Source organism: Emydura macquarii, unplaced genomic scaffold, assembly GCF_026122565.2.
Source record: "Emydura macquarii macquarii isolate MOO-44397 ecotype Brisbane River unplaced genomic scaffold, CSIRO-AGI_Emac_v2 contig_1253, whole genome shotgun sequence".
Lineage (NCBI taxonomy): Eukaryota > Metazoa > Chordata > Testudines > Chelidae > Emydura > Emydura macquarii.
In genome coordinates, this window is record NW_027131390.1 from 95,613,086 (window position 1) to 95,628,914 (window position 15,829).

At 39.0% G+C, this 15,829-nt stretch overlaps 1 protein-coding gene across 1 annotated transcript in view; it reads left to right on the forward strand.

The window, feature by feature from the left end:
- The first annotated feature begins 5,899 nt into the window (after positions 1-5,899).
- The window catches only part of NCKAP5 (NCK associated protein 5), a 567,200-nt gene continuing 557,270 nt past the window's right edge, over positions 5,900-15,829 (forward strand). The window contains exons 1-2 of the mRNA XM_067549546.1: positions 5,900-6,045; positions 6,678-6,775. The gene's annotated coding sequence lies outside the window, so the exon portion shown is untranslated. The remainder of the gene's footprint in view (positions 6,046-6,677; positions 6,776-15,829) is intronic.

The window sequence follows — 15,829 nt, forward strand, 5'->3', positions numbered from 1 at the left end:
AGTGTGACTGAAGTGAGACTCCCTGTGTAAATGATATACCCACTAGGGTGGAAAAGCATGAATGGTATTCATCAAGGTCTTTAGCCAGGAGTAGTACTGAGGCTTTCATGGATGTGTGGAGACCGACTTGCATTATGTGGCCACACAGAAGGCACTTCTAAGGATCGTTCCTCAGGTTTGGCCAGGAGTTACTATGCAGCCATGGAAGGATAAATGTTGCTGATAATAGGGGCAAAAAGGAATGTTTGCAAACATTACTGTTGAAGTGTTTGTTATACTCATTGAAGTCCCAGTCCTTTTATTTATTAATCTGTAGCAAAATTCCCATTGACTGTGCCCGATTGTACCTTAAAAGATAGCTGTTGACTTCTGGAAGTTGCTTTCGGGCCCTGATTCTGCAGGGTGCAGGTCAGAGGGTGTGAACCACTCATTTTAGCACATGTAGCATGTGTCCTGGCCATTCCACTTCTCAGGCAGATTACCATTGACCCTACAGGAATAATCAACATAGGAGAGAGCCCATGGGGTTGCAGCCAGTCTGAATACAGACCCATATTTAAAGCTGCTTTTCCCTCTTTTTATCTGTTTAGAGGAAAGGAAAAGCAACGTCAGTGCAAATTTATGGATGTGATATTTGATGAGAGAAATTGCAAACTGATGTTAATAAGTCCAAGGGCATTATACTCCAGTGAACTTGCAAATTGATGTTAATACAGATTAATGTGCTCTCATGCCTGAGCTAAATCTGCTCAGGGCATGAATTTGGCCTTAAACTCAGACTATACTCATTTATTTTTTGAAAAGGTTTCCCCTCCATATAGATATTAGTGTTGTGTGGCCTACTCATAAAGAATCATATGTCACTGCAAATATCAGAAGAACAGGAGGGTATGTGATAGATAATGGTGTAACATGTCAAAGAACATCTATCAGCTGGAAGCTTTGGTATTTCAGTAAGCAGATAGCAAATGTGAAAAATTGGGACAGGGTGGGGGGTAATGGGTGCCTATATAAGAAAAATCCCCGAATATCGGGACTGTCCCTATAAAATTGGGACATCTGGTCACCCTATATTTCAGTGACGTGCCCTATGCTGCAGCCCTCTATTTAGAGACATTGCTCCTTGAAAATAGGTCCAGGAAAGTGACACTTCAGAGGATGATATTTGAACTCAATGGAACTGACCAACATGGAAACATATTTCTTAGGATGCTGTTTCTGGTGAGGGGGTCTGGTGCTTCTAGAAGGGAGCAACATGAAATACTAGATAAAGTGGGATATTGGGAATACCTCTCTGTAAATGAATGAGTCAGGCTCAGCTCCAGTGTTTTCCTTGACTATCCCACCATTGTTCAGTGTATTCGGGACACTAACTGTAAATTCTGAATCATTATATTAGATTCAGATGTCTCTTTTCTGCATATTATTGCCTACAAACCCTTGTGCTTCCCACCAATGAGTGTTTATTCAATGATAGATATCACTGTTGTCTTAGGGCTAGATTGCAGCCCTGCGGGGAGAGGGAGGGGAGAGAAGGGAATGCAGAGACAGGCTTCTGTAAGGCATTTGGAGGAAGGATTGTACCTCCATAAAGCACAACCCCACCCCCAACTCCCCAGTATGCAGGAATAATGTATATGCTACATCATCCCTTAGGATGCTTCCCTTGTGTACTGAGCCAGCATCTTGGGCCAGTGTGGAAGGGGAACCTTGGCTCTGCTGCATCCTACTTTCCTCTACCTACCTCTGGCTGGCTTTTACGTTGGGGGAAGTAGTCTCTACATTCCCCGAGCACTCCTCCCTAGTCTATGGGAGCATAATGATGGGAAATCTCCTTCTGTCCTCTCACCCTGCACACCTGAATTGTGGTCAGGGACATTCTGGCCATTGAATTACCTGCCTTTATAGCACCTAGCATGCTATTGGCATTGGAGCTAGCTGAACTCTTTAAACAACACTTTTTTTGTTGGTTGAAATCAAAATATTTTGCAGAAACATCTGTTTTGATGGAAATTTTGTTGGGAGAGTTTGAGAGAGACCAGATCATCCACCCCAGGCTAGCAGAGCAGGGACTTGAACCTAGCTCTCCCACAGGCCACATAAGTGTCCTAACTATTGGGCTAGCATTTATTTTGTGCATCGGTGTCTCTCTGTCTGTCTCCTGCCAATAGCAGGAAGGCAGTGAAGAATTCCCATTAGGATGTGGGAAGTATTCTTTGCTTATTGATGTCATTGCTTTTGAAAGGTTGATTATCTTTGATAATGCCTGTATTTCTTTCTCTCTGATTTTGAAATAATGCTTTAACTTCTCATTGTGCTCAGGGCTATTAACTGGCTTAATAGCAAGTGTTTCATATGCTTACATTTTGTCAGTGCAAAGGTTCTTCTTGTGTAACAGTTACCAGAAAATCAGCTAGCACAGAGCTTTTCCGAGGCTTATTGTGGCTGTACCTTGAATCTCCCATAAGGCTTGTGAATACACCAGACCCTTCTGTGAAAATTTGCTCTTATTGTGCCTTTGGAAATTTTAGCCACGCCTTAAATTTAGTTCATTTTAAAGGCAGATATTGGAAGTAAATAATATCTGATTGTCCTGTAACAAATCAGAGGTTACTTAGAACTTCATGGCTGTCATTCATGACGCCTGCACACCACGGCTGTTCAAATGAGTCCAGTAGCAGGGACATTCCAAGTCCCTATTGCATATGAGTTCCAGCTCTGCAGTTTCTTGCTGAAGTCTGTTTTTGAAGTTTTCTTTGTTGAAGTATGGCAACTTTTAAGTCAGCTACAGAGTGTCCTGGAAGATTGAAGTGCTCTCCTACTGGCTTATGGATGTTACCATTTTTTATGTCTGATTTGTGTGCATTTATTCTTTTGCGTAGTGACAGGGTAGAGGGGCATTGCTGGCACATGTTGGCATATATTACATTAGTACATGTGCAGGTGAATGAGCTCCTGATGGTGTGGCTGATGTGGTTAGGACCTGTGATGGCATCACTAGAGTCGATGTGCAGGCAGAGTTGGCAATGGGGTTTGTTGCAGGGATAGGTTCCTGGGTTAGTGTTCTTGTAGTATGGTGTACGGTTGCTGGTGAGTATTTGCTTCAGGTTGGGGGGCTGTCTGTAAGCAAGGATAGGTCTGCCTCCCACGGCTTGAGAAAGTGAGAGATCATCTTCTAGGATAGGTTGTAGATCCTTAATGGTGTGTTGGAGAGATTTTAGCTGGGGGCTGTAGGTGATGGCCAGTGGTGTTCTGTTGTTTTCTTTGTTGGGTTTGTCCTGTAGTAGTTGACTTCTGGGTACCTGTCTGGCTCTGTGAATTTGTTTCTTCACCTCCCCAGGTGGGTACTGTACTTTTAAGAATGTTTTATGGAGATCCTATAGGTGTTTGTCTCTGTCTGAGGGATCAGAGCAAATCCGATTGTATCTTAAGGCTTGGCTATAGACAATGGATCGTGTAATGTGTCCAGGGTGGAAGTTGGAGGCATGAAGGTATGTATTACGGTCAGTTGGTTTTCGGTATAGGGTGGTATTAATGTGACCATCCCTTATTTGTATTGTAGTGTCCAGGAAGTGGATTTCTTGTGTGGTCTGGTCCAGGCTGAGGTTGATGGTGGGGTGGAAAATATTGAAATCCCAGAGGGATTCTTCAAGGACTCTTTCCCATGGGTCCAGATGATGAAAATGTCATCAATGTAGCTTAAGTAAAGAAAAGGTGGTTGCGGACGAGTTTCAAGGAAGCGATGTTCTAGGTCAGCCATAAAAACATTGGCATACTGTGCGGCCATGAGGGTGCCCATAGCTGTGCCACTGACTTGAAGGTATAGATTGTCTCCAAATCTGAAGTAGTTGTGGGTCAGGACAAAGTTCAGCTACCAGATGTGCCATATCATCATCAGGGAAAATGTTCCTGATGGCTTGTGGTCCATCTTTGTGTGGAATGTTGATGTAGAGAGCTTCTACATCCATAGTAGCTAGGATGGTGATTTCTGGGAGATCACTGATGGATTGTAGTTTTCTCAGGAAAGGGTTGTCAACCAGCCCAGAATACATGGGCTGCAGCTTACTTGGCTAAGCCTTCCTAATGTATACCTCTTTCTGGGGATTGGAGGAGGCAAGGGTTGAGCTGTATCAGCAGCTCTGTGTTGTTCAGGGAAGGTCCCTTGTCAGGAGTAATCCTCAGGGTCAGTTTCTATCCCTTTTGGGTCCCTTTACACCACTGGAGGGCAGAAGAGGCTGAGGTGCAACAAAGATTTGGCCCCAATATATGTAGTATCATTAAGGACTCAATTCTATAAGCCCTCTGAATGTGTTACTTCCACTGAATTCCATAAAACTTGAGGGTTGGCAGGCCAAGGCCCTCTGTCCTTACAGATTTAGGGCAGGTTGATGCAAATTTAAAAAACGTTACATGGAATCAAATTATGAAACCATGTTACTCATTGGAATATAAGGGTCTCTCTCTGTGATATTTGTCCTTCTCCTTTTCAGATAATGTCCTTGACATGCTGTTTTTCTCTGCAGGTGGCAAGTATTGTCATAATTTCTCTGAGAACTGTTCACCTTTAAATGTAGAAAACAGTCTTAATTGTACTCGTGCTAGAAAATAATCCCCTTTTCTTTTGCTTCTTCATCCTTACTGGTACATCGATGATAAGTAAACTCTTTAGCAGTTACAATTTCATAGAAGCTTTCCTAGGCTGCATCTGGGTTTCTCAGATGCCATGCATTTAGTCAGACACAGTTTTGAAGTGTCTCAGTGTTTTTAAACTTGACTTGTTAATGTTTCTACATTAAGTCTAAATATTGTATTTTACTGTGTGAATTCTTGTGGGTTTTTTAATGTCTTCCCATTTTTACATGCTACTGTGAGCCCTTAAACCTCTATATTACAGAAGTACAAAATAAACACTGCCCAGTTAAATATGGGATGAATTTACTAATTTAAATAAGAATGTGAAGTTGACTTATTATACACACACTTAATCTCTTAAGAAAGAAAACATAAAGAAAAATAGAAAAATGAGCAAATGTTAACAATACTAATGTACAATCAAACTTTTGTTTTTTACTATAGACTTGTATTCTGTAGTATCTGACACATTAGGCACTGGAGTATTTCATACCAAAATTCAAATTGGTAAGTAAATATGTGCACAATCACACAAGTGACTCTCAAAACCATTTAAAAATGGGGAGACAATGTCAATTTCTAAGCACCTAATCATAGCATCTCATGAAATCTCCAGAAAAAACTAAGAGTCTTTGAAAACAAGAACTGTAAAGCTACAGCTCTTTCAGACAATTTGTTTCCAGACTAGGTTTTTTGTTTTTTTGCTTCCAGATTAATTAGGACTTTTAACAGAAAATTATTAATTACATCATCTCATCTATATAATAGAGTTCACTGTAGTTATGTAGGAGTCAATGGTATTCAAACGACATCTTTTGATGAAGTAATCGGCCTGCTTCTGGGGCCTTTTTCAGCTGCTATGGGCGTGCTTCAAATGTAAATTACTGCCAAATGGATTCTTTCTAAATTCCAGCCAATTAAAATACATTTAAAGTGCAGCTGGTGGAAAGCAAAAGACCTACAATTGTACAAGAAACTTTAGGGCTATGAGACAAAATCCCCAAGTTTGGCTAACCAGATTATTAAATAATGCATTTTTGTAGAAGGGGAGAAACCAAACAAAGAGCTCTCCTAAGCTCCAGTCAGAAGCAAAGATGACACTTTTAGCACTACCTTAAAAGAGACAAAGCAGGGAGTGTGTTTGTTAGGGTGTCAGTTTTCTACCCATGGCTCTTTAAACCATGTAAGTTTGGCAGCTTGCCCTGTGTGGTGCTGCATACAAATATTGACAGAACACAGTGGTATTTGTTAAACCCGTTCTTGGGAAGCGAATGATTAAAACTCTGAAGGAAGATCTGAGAGCCTCAGACATTATTTTCCTCAATAACGTTATAACATTTACAGAATGGCAGAGAAAATACTGAGTTTGGTAAAATGAAAACATTGACCTTCCATTTCTGCTTTGCTTTGTAGGTAAGGACAGATTTTTGTTTAATGTTTTAAATCTTTTATTATAAAAAAGAGCTTACATTTAGCACACTGAAAGGTGCTGTTAGCACTTTTGATTTTATCCTGTAGTTTGGGAGGAAGTTGTGAGACAGTCTGTGTAAATAGACAGAAGATGTTACCCAGTAACTATGTACTATCAGCGTTAATGTTACCTTTTTCTCAGTACTGTTCCAGGATCTGATAGGTGTTTGAATCTTTACAGACATCCTTAATACACATTTATAGTTTAATGTCTGGTACTTTCCTGACAAGTTCACAGCTGCATTCTGTCTAGTTGTATCAATAGGGGGATTTCAGAATTTTCTGCATGTACTGAACTTGTGAAAAGTTATTCTCTCTGATATCTAATTGATTGTTGTCATTCTTGGTTTGCATTTGAAAACTAGGACTTCTTTTTAAAATATGTCACCTGTCTTTCTTCAACTTTAATGAGTTGTTTTATCTGAGAATATCTTTTTGGGTATTTTAAAAGAAACAGCTGAAGTCGCATTAATGAAAAGTATATGTTCCGCTATTTAAAATGGTCTATTGTAAATCATTTTATAATAATTTCATTTTATTACATTCTGATATATTGTAAATATGAATGTCTGCAGGGACTTGAAGACAGTATTGATTTATACCCATCATTTCAGCTCAGCACTTTAACTCATCTGAAACTCCAGATTGATGATTCCTATTTCAACACATTATGGTCAGTCCTTTTTGGCTTCACTTTTGTTAATTGTGAGCAAAGAATCTTGCACGTTTCATGGTATGAGATCATATTTCAGCAAAAGGGATTCAGTTAAATGTGCCTTGTTAATCGTTAATGGGCAAGTAGCATTGAGCATATGCCAAACTGAGACTTTAAGAAATGCTTTATGTGCCTATTGCCAAAATAAATGCTGGTTAGTATGTGAACTAATATTTTAAAGGTATTTTGCAACAAACTTCAACATATGAGTTCAACTATCCTATGAAAATAACTCTGGTGCAGTAAAAAAACAAGTAAATTCAAGAACATATGAAAATTCCCTACATTAAGGGTCTTAGTTTTGCAAACTTTACTCATGAAACTAGTCCCATTGAACTGAATGGAACTATTTGTTTGGCTAGGTACAACACACAGGCTCAAAGACAAAAACTAATAAGGTCAGGTGAAATGGGAGACCCAGAATATGGTATTAACTTAGAATAAATTTTGGGAATATTTTTAATGGATTTTTGTTTTACTTTCTTTAGTTGCTTAGGATTCTGTTTTTCACCAGGAAAGAGGATGATATGTAGAGCAGAAAAGCTACTGTTAGAGTAAAATTTCTCATCAAAACTGGCAAGGTTTTGCTATATTTTTTTCTAAAGTAAAGGTGTGAAAATCTGTGTGACATTTGGTGAAAGATGGCAAAATTCTATTTTGTACCAAAGTCTTATTTTGTGAGAGTTTGATACTCCTGGAAACTCAGAATTGAAATGAAGTGCAACTACTGAATTGTACATTCTAGAGTGAAAGATCTCTAGAAAAACTTTGGATGTGAATTTCACTTACAGCATGGCTAAGATATAGTCTCCCTTAAAAGATACATTATGTGCATAGATATCCTTAATTATGCACCAGTACTAACCTATAATAGACATGTTGATGCAGCCAACATTTTTCTTGTAAGTTAAGCATTTTAGTTTTAAGAGTATTTCTTAACTTCATCAGTCATGGAAAGGAGACCCCTGACATTCCTCCCCACTACTGAAGTTTTGGTAGCTGCTTCAGATCCTCCCATGTTTTTCAAATTGTTCTGTTAGGGATTTTTGAGAAGACCCTGGTTAGTGGCAGCTTTGTAGATATTACTGAATCACTGGAAGTTAGGAACTCACTCAGGGTTTCCTCTAAAAATCAGGGGAGTTGAGGTGGGTCAGCTATAAGCCCAAGGGACAGCAGATTGAATGACTACTATCCTATGATATTTCTTCTAAGAGTAACCTCAGTATGGTGGACAATGCTGATTGGCTAAATCACAACTTCACTCAATCATGGCCCTTCTGAGCTTACTTCAGCCTCATGTATAATAATTAAAAACAGAGAGTTCTTAAACACTAGCCCAGAGGACCAAGAGATGAGCCAAGAACTCCAAAGGGATAGCACAGGTGTGAATGGCAGCATAATTTGACCTATAGAAGCTTTTACTATTGGTAGTTCTGAGGAACAATGAAAGAACCTGGTTTGCTTTTCATATCCAGGATGATTTTGCAGTTCTAGAAGTTAGGAAAAATATATTTTTATTTTTAAATGGAGCAAATTGTGTATGGAATCACAGTGAGATACAAAGGGCTTGTCTGAACTAGAAACTTTTGAAGTTTTAACTATACAGGTGTACTGATATAAGTATGATAGTCTGGAATTTCAATCTTTTCTGGTAGTAGTAACTAACACTGATTAATAAGTGGGCATATCAATTAAATGAATTTGAAAGGCTTTAGCAATCAGTGCGTATAATTGTGGTTTGCTAAATGGTACTAGTGCTTTAATGGAATCACAATCTTTACTGTGTGTGCACTGCTTTTACGACCATAGTTATTTTCCTATCCAAAACCAAAGAGCTTGTCTCTTTTCTGTGGTGGGAACCACTAAATAAGGATACAAAATCATTTTTAAAATGACTACTTCTGCAGTAACCCACATGAACGTTGTGTTTATCCCAAGTGAATCCATGCTAGATCTTGCAACTGGCCACATTATTGTGAGCTTTGTTTCCATAGGGCTAGGCTTTGCCTGTAGGCACAGATTAATATAAATTGTGGCTGTAGCTGTATAGCTCCAGAAAATAACTGGTATCTCCTCCCCCATGTTTTCAATGGGGAATCTGCTACTGACCTTATCAAATTACTTTCTCTCCAGTCTCTCACCTCACTGGCTAGGCTGGCCAGTGTGTTAAGGGGGAAGAGTGGGCCAAAGATCCACCTGTTTGTTGCCCATTACCTTCCCACCTACTAGCTGAGCCATCTCTACTTGCCCTGCCTCCCCCTCCCCAATATCTGTAGCTGAGATACAGGGACACAATGCAGGGGAATGTGTGTGTGTGGAGTCTTACCACTCTTTTGCCCTTTTAAGAAGTATAAGGAACAGCAGCTGTTAATCTTGTGCTACATCTATGCTTGGAGCTGAGGGTTTGATTCCCAGCTCAGGTAGGCATACTTGAGTAAGTGAGCTAAAATAGTAAGGTAGCCACAATAGCGTGGGTAGTGGCAAGCAACAGCATGGACTCACTGCTCTGAGTACACACCCACAGGGACTGGGCAGATGGCTAGCCATGGTACTGCTTGCCACTGCCTGTGCTACAGTGGCTACACCACTATTTTTTTGCCCTTTAGCTTGATGAAAGCTAGTGTTATGTCTACTCACGCTGGGAATCACACCCCTACCTTCGGGTATGATGTAGTCTTGGTTTATACAGAGTAGCTTTTAAGAGTCACTCACTTGCTAGTGCTGTGGTGAAATGCACCAGTGCTGTTCAGTCCCTTCTGTCTTCTGCTAACTTTATCATTTGTATATAGAAAACGAGGTACAATGGCTTTAAATAAGGGCTGGAATCTAGTTTGTGAATGTATTTTTACATCATGGGTATTTTTAAGTCCAATGCATGGGATTTTGTGATTTTAAAAAACTTGTAGCAAAACTATTTTGTGTTTATAATCCATATCTGATCTCACAAGCTAAATTGAGGTGAACTGGGTTTTGGTTCCAAGGATTACCTAGGGTGCTGAGGGTAATAGTGTTTGTGATTCAGAGTGAGACACTCTTCTCTTCAAGTCAATGTGCTATTTGTGGGCATGTATATACAGCTGTATGTAAAATATGTATTTTAATGTGGTCTTTTATCCTCTGGCAAGAAATGTGCATAAGGCATCACTAAGTTAACATAAGGTATCACTATGAATAGTAACAACTGAGTGGATATTTTATTGACTGTAGCTCTGAACCATAGAACTATAAGAGGGAAGAAAGCCACAAATTGCCTTGCGCCCTACTTGGCCACTCAGGAAACCATGAGAAAGAGCAGAATATGAGTAATTTTGAAACGAGGTGTCTATAAATGGATTCTTTGTTTATTAAAAGGAGATGGGAAAAATCTGAAGGCTAGATCTGAAGGCTAAATGTCATGGCTTTGAGTAACACAAGTACTGTGCATGGGTCTCATGTACTAGAAAAAGATCTTGGTAGAAGCACCCACTATTACAAATATCCATTTGGATTTCTCCAGTACCATATTCAGCTTACCCTAGAACGCACCAAACTGATGGGTTATAATGTCCTTGCAGCCTTATTATTCAAGATACCAATTCCATCAACCTATGGGAAATTGTTAATGACAGGCAACCCTTTCCTGTGCCTCATGAGAGTTTTGCATAGGTTGTGCCCTGATTGTAGAAACATTTTCTTCACTGGTAAAACTGGGACCTACTGAGAGCGATGCTGAATGTTCAGCAGTAGAATAGTCCGTTTAACATGACATTCAACTTGTGGTTGTACAACACAGCTTCCTTATGCACCAATTTAAAACAATCACATAGAACAAATGTGAACCTCCCACAATACTTGCCATTTTTATACTTCAATTTAGAGCTCAGCTCACTCACTCACTTTGAATAGTGCTTTAGTCTTCAAATAGAGTCACTGGGGCAGATCCTCAGGTGGGGTAAATTGTCATAGCACCATTAAAATCAATTATTGAACTTCAGTGGAACTATGACACTTTTCATCATCTCAGGATCTGCCCCATTGGCTTTAATGGGACTAATTGGGGAATAAGGTACTACTCACTGAACATTAGGGTATCTGACTCTGGCCATAGGGATGGCTGTTCTCATTTTTTGTATTACGGTAGCATCAAGAGGTCCCAACAATGCTCAGGGCCCTATTCACTAGGCCCTGTAGAGACACATAGGACCACATTCTGATATTCTCCCTCTATTATTACTTGAGGAGTGAAGTACTCCTGTTCATTCGAATAGCACCACTACACCTGGTGGAAGGGAATTGGAATATGACCCATAGTTATAGATAGATCCTGTCCCAAAGAACTTACAAGTGAAATGGACAAGATGGGCAAAGGGTGGTAGAAAAAGGAGCATTTTTGCAATTAACAGATGATGAACAGAAGTGCCGACAAGTGATTTGTCCAAGGTGTCACAGGGAAGCAGTGGCAGAGCCAGATACCGAGCCCAGATCTTCTGAACTCTAGTCCATTGTCTTAATAACCACAAAATGATCCTTCCTCTGGTTGTGAAGGCTCTTATCTGTCACTTTGATGGACAAGATTAGTTGTTGTCCTGGATCTTTTAAAAAAGACCAGAATTGACAGTTGGGCAGATTTTTTTCTGTTAAATAAGATTCATGGTAATTGCTCTCTAAAGATATTTATGACCTTTTGATTTCCAAAATAAGAACTTCAAGAAGGGAATGCTAATTGCATGCTGGTTACAGCTGTATGCCTCTGATTAAACCAATCAAGATAAAAGTAGTGGACCATAGAACCCTTACAGAACTTTGAGTAACCAGGACCATTCACGTGCCCTGGCAAGCATGTCTTTAAAGAAAAAAATCTTAATCTAATGTGATGTATGCCACAGTACAAACAGCCCATATAACTTATTTTGCACCACTAAATTCCTATTTACACCCCATGGTAAATGATTAAGTAATGCAAAAGGACCTCTGGATTGGGGTAAATTTCACCATTAAGAAGAGATTTATGCTTTCAATTTTGGAGGAAAATTATCAGAACTTTCAGGACTAAGGGTGTTATGTTCCCACTGACTTCAGTGAGGCCAGGATTTCACCACAAGTGCAAAATTAATGCCAGTCTGAGTGGATACTTACTGAAGAAACAAAATACTCCATAGCATTTGGCAAAGTTTACTTTGTCAACAAAATGGGTTTTGAGAACCAAACTATATGAGAGCTATTGCTCAGAACCCGTTGGTCGTTGTACATTCCCTGTGCTAGTATCCTCTAATATCTTTTTGAAAAGCAAAGGTGCTAAGATACTATGGTGATGAGGCCATAAAGCTACCTGCATACATCAACAGAAAGTGCCATTCTGGGATTCCTTTATGAAGGAAAGTGTATAAAGGCCAAACTCTTCTGTAAATATACATAGAGTTGTATAAATACAGGAACTACAGTTGTACTGCTACCATTATAGAAAAGATGTCAGAAGATGACAGAAAAATTATTTTATTTTTAAGCAACTCTTTTCACTGAAAAATACTGGAGTAATCTTCTGCGATAATATTTCTAACTAATTTTAAAATTAAATTTCTGTTAGCTTGATCATCCTGTCAGAGAATTTTGTACAGAGCATATTAGGATCTCCTGACCTGTAAAATGTAATGATCTTGAAACAATTATTTTTTTGGAATGATACAAACAGAGATCTTTCAGGATTGGATCTTACCCATACAAGGAGTTCCAGTGAAGTCAATGGATCTACCCACATGAGTAAGGGTTTTCAAGACTGGGCCCAAATCATAGCTTAATTGATGCATGGTATACCACTGACAATGTGACATCAATTTGTATTAGCTCACCAGCTTCATAATGTGATTTTGTTCCCGTTCCCACTGAAGCTAATGGCAAAACTTCCTGGAAGCCCACTCTTGATTCACTTACGTTAATTAAGAAAATGCTGTATTGACAAACCACTATTCACAAAATCCAATTATGGCATGAGGTTTTATCTGCATAAATTTCATTGGTGTTAGTAGAGTTGAATATAAATTCTTGTTACTCAGTGAAGAGCATTTTCCTAAATATTTGACATATCTTCAGTGTACCACTGAGCAGGAATGTTCCCCAGAACTTCTACCAATGCAGCCCAAAGCTGACCTTCTGTAATAACATGGAAGATGAGAACCAATGGAGTCTCCTACAGGATCCAGTAAAAAATAGTCCAGCTTTGTTCAAGCATATTGAATTTTTGGATCAGGGATTCGAGACACTTTGTATTCTGCAAACCATTACATGAGACAGACTCACTCAGATGATTCTCATCCTCCAATATCCCAACATTTTTAATTTAAAAAAGACAGTTTTATTGACCACCATGGCTTTTTGCACCATTGTTGGATTACTTTCTGAGAATTGCTGAGACACAATATTACATATTTCGACTCTTCTCCACAGGCTGCTTTATATGTAGTTTAGGTGTGACTTTCAAGTCCTTTGCAAATGCTAACAACAGACCTCAGTTGAATAGTTTGGGTGCCCTGCTTTGGAGAGACAATAGTTCAATAATAATTCAGAAAAAATATTTGAGATTCTTGAGACACTCTTTTAATATATATTTTTAAATATAGCTGCCAGTTATGCAACTTACCAAACAATAAACAACGGAAAAGCTTGTCTCCATAACTAAACTAACCAGAGTGGAAAAGCTGGAATTCTTTCAACAAAATAAATTCTGTTCTCAGATATCATGAAAATTGATTTAACTTCTAATTCTTCTGCAAAAATTGCTACAGTTTGCAGCCAGTCAATGCAGTCATTTTTCCCCTGACCAATCTATAAAAAGACATTGTGTACTAACTTCTATTTTCTGTGCCAGAAATGCATTCCTGGAATACAATGGAGGCCTTTTTGTTTTGTTTTTGTTTAGAAATTTAGATAATGCTTTTTCCGTGAACTTTAATAACATTTATTTACTACTATAAATGATTAGACCAAGTTCTTTTGGTAATCCAAACTGGAATCCCGCAGCAGTAAGCACAGCTTTACACGAGTAGCATAAAGCTTCATGTCTATGAATTCTAAGGGCTCTGTCTGTAAAGTAAGAGAGGCTTTTAATGGACTGAACAAGAGCCTTTTCTAGGTTCATATGGCAACCCAACCTTTACATGTTCACAAGTATGTATTATTCAGACTGACCTGATTGCATTGGTCTGACCATAAGCTCTTTGCTGATGATATCAACTTTACTTCTGTAGTATCTAGGGAGTGTCTGCTTCGTGGCGTTTACATCCAAGATTTTGGAAATCCTGTTCAGACTACATGAAGCAAAAAGCCATAACTCACAGAGAAGACTGAATAAACAGTGGTATACATTGTAAGTGTTAACTGATAAAATCCAAAGATTAGAAATGTTGGCATGGGAGTGACCACTCTGAGTCAGATGGACTCGGCTCTTACAGAGCCTTTCTACCTTCAGGATAAACACGTGGTTTGTGTGTGTCTGCTCTGCTAATTGCCATTGATAGACCTATTTGCACTCAGCTGTGCCAGTCCTTGTTTGTTTAACCTACTGATAGAATGGCGGCTTGGTGAGTAATGCTCTATTCTCATCTTCAACCATACCTACATGCCTTCGGAGGCATCACAGCAGATCGATCACAGCACAATATATCTCCTAAACTGATCGACTGACTCTCAAGAAAAAGTGCACATATGTTTCTTTGTTCAGTTGGATTTTTGTTCTTTCCTTTTCAATTTATTTTGTTCTCCTTTGGTGTCTTACCTTTACTCCATGATTGTGGATTGTACTCTTGTTGCTGACAGCAGGTAAAAAATGCTGAATGTGACCACCACAGTTACAGCTGTGTAGTTTATTTGTAATGATCTTTTCTACCATATAATGTAGATTTATAGCATTGTGTTAAAATCCATATTGGCCAGTGGGGGGGTTGGAAGAAGAAGGAAGAGACAGTGCTCAGTTGCTATGAAAATCAAACAACTTCTGTTTTGTTGCCTAAGTATAGATTTAGAAGCGTGACATTTTTCCAGCAGTGCTGTGCAGATACAACTCGTGTTCAAGCCAATGGGAGGGTGGGAGTGTTCAGCGTTACCGGGAATTTGGCCATTGCAGCCCAGTTTTAGGTATCCAGTTTTGGAAATCTTGGTTTTTGATAGCAGAGAAGGACAGCAGAAATAAACTCTGTAGGCTGTAGGTACAATATGGCTGCTGGAAATATGTATCTAGAAATGACCACATCTGAGGTGGAAGAAAAACATAGAGTTTTATTCACTCAAATTGAGGGGTAGTGGGGGGGCAGATAACTTTCACCCAGAATACTGAAAGTCCTGGCCCATGAGACTGCTAGTCTAGTAACAAGGATTTTTAATAAATCTAAATATTCGGGGTAGTACCATATGAATGGAGAATAGGTAATGTCATACCTATATGTAAGGAAGGGGAAAATTATAGACCCATTAGTCTGATCTCAGTAGTATGCAAGGTTTTAGAACAAATTGTGAAGGAAAGAATAATTAAATTCATAGAGGCAAAGGGTAAAAGTGATGCAATACAACATGGGTTTACAAAAGGTAAATCATGCCAGACTAACCTGATTTCCTTCTTTGAGACACTAGTGGATTTTTTGGATAAGGGAAGTGCAATAGATCTAATATTCTTGGACTTCAGAAAAGCATTTACTAGTGAAGTTCCTCAAGGATCAGTCTTGGGACCAATCTTAGTCAATATTTTTATTAATGACCTTGGCACAAAAAATAGGAGTGTGCTAATAAAATTTGCTGATGATACTAGGTTGGGAGGCATGTCAGTACAGAAAATCAGAACATACTACAGGAACATCTGGATAACCTTGAAGACTGGAGGGACAGAAATGGAATGAAAATCAATAGTACACAGTGGAAAGTTATGCAGTTATGTTCTAATAATAAGAATGCCTTCTACAAGCTGGGGAGGGGCTCATCAGTTGCAAGTGACGGAGGAGAGACCTGGGTGTGGTGGGTCAGTCACAGGATGACTATGAACTACCAATG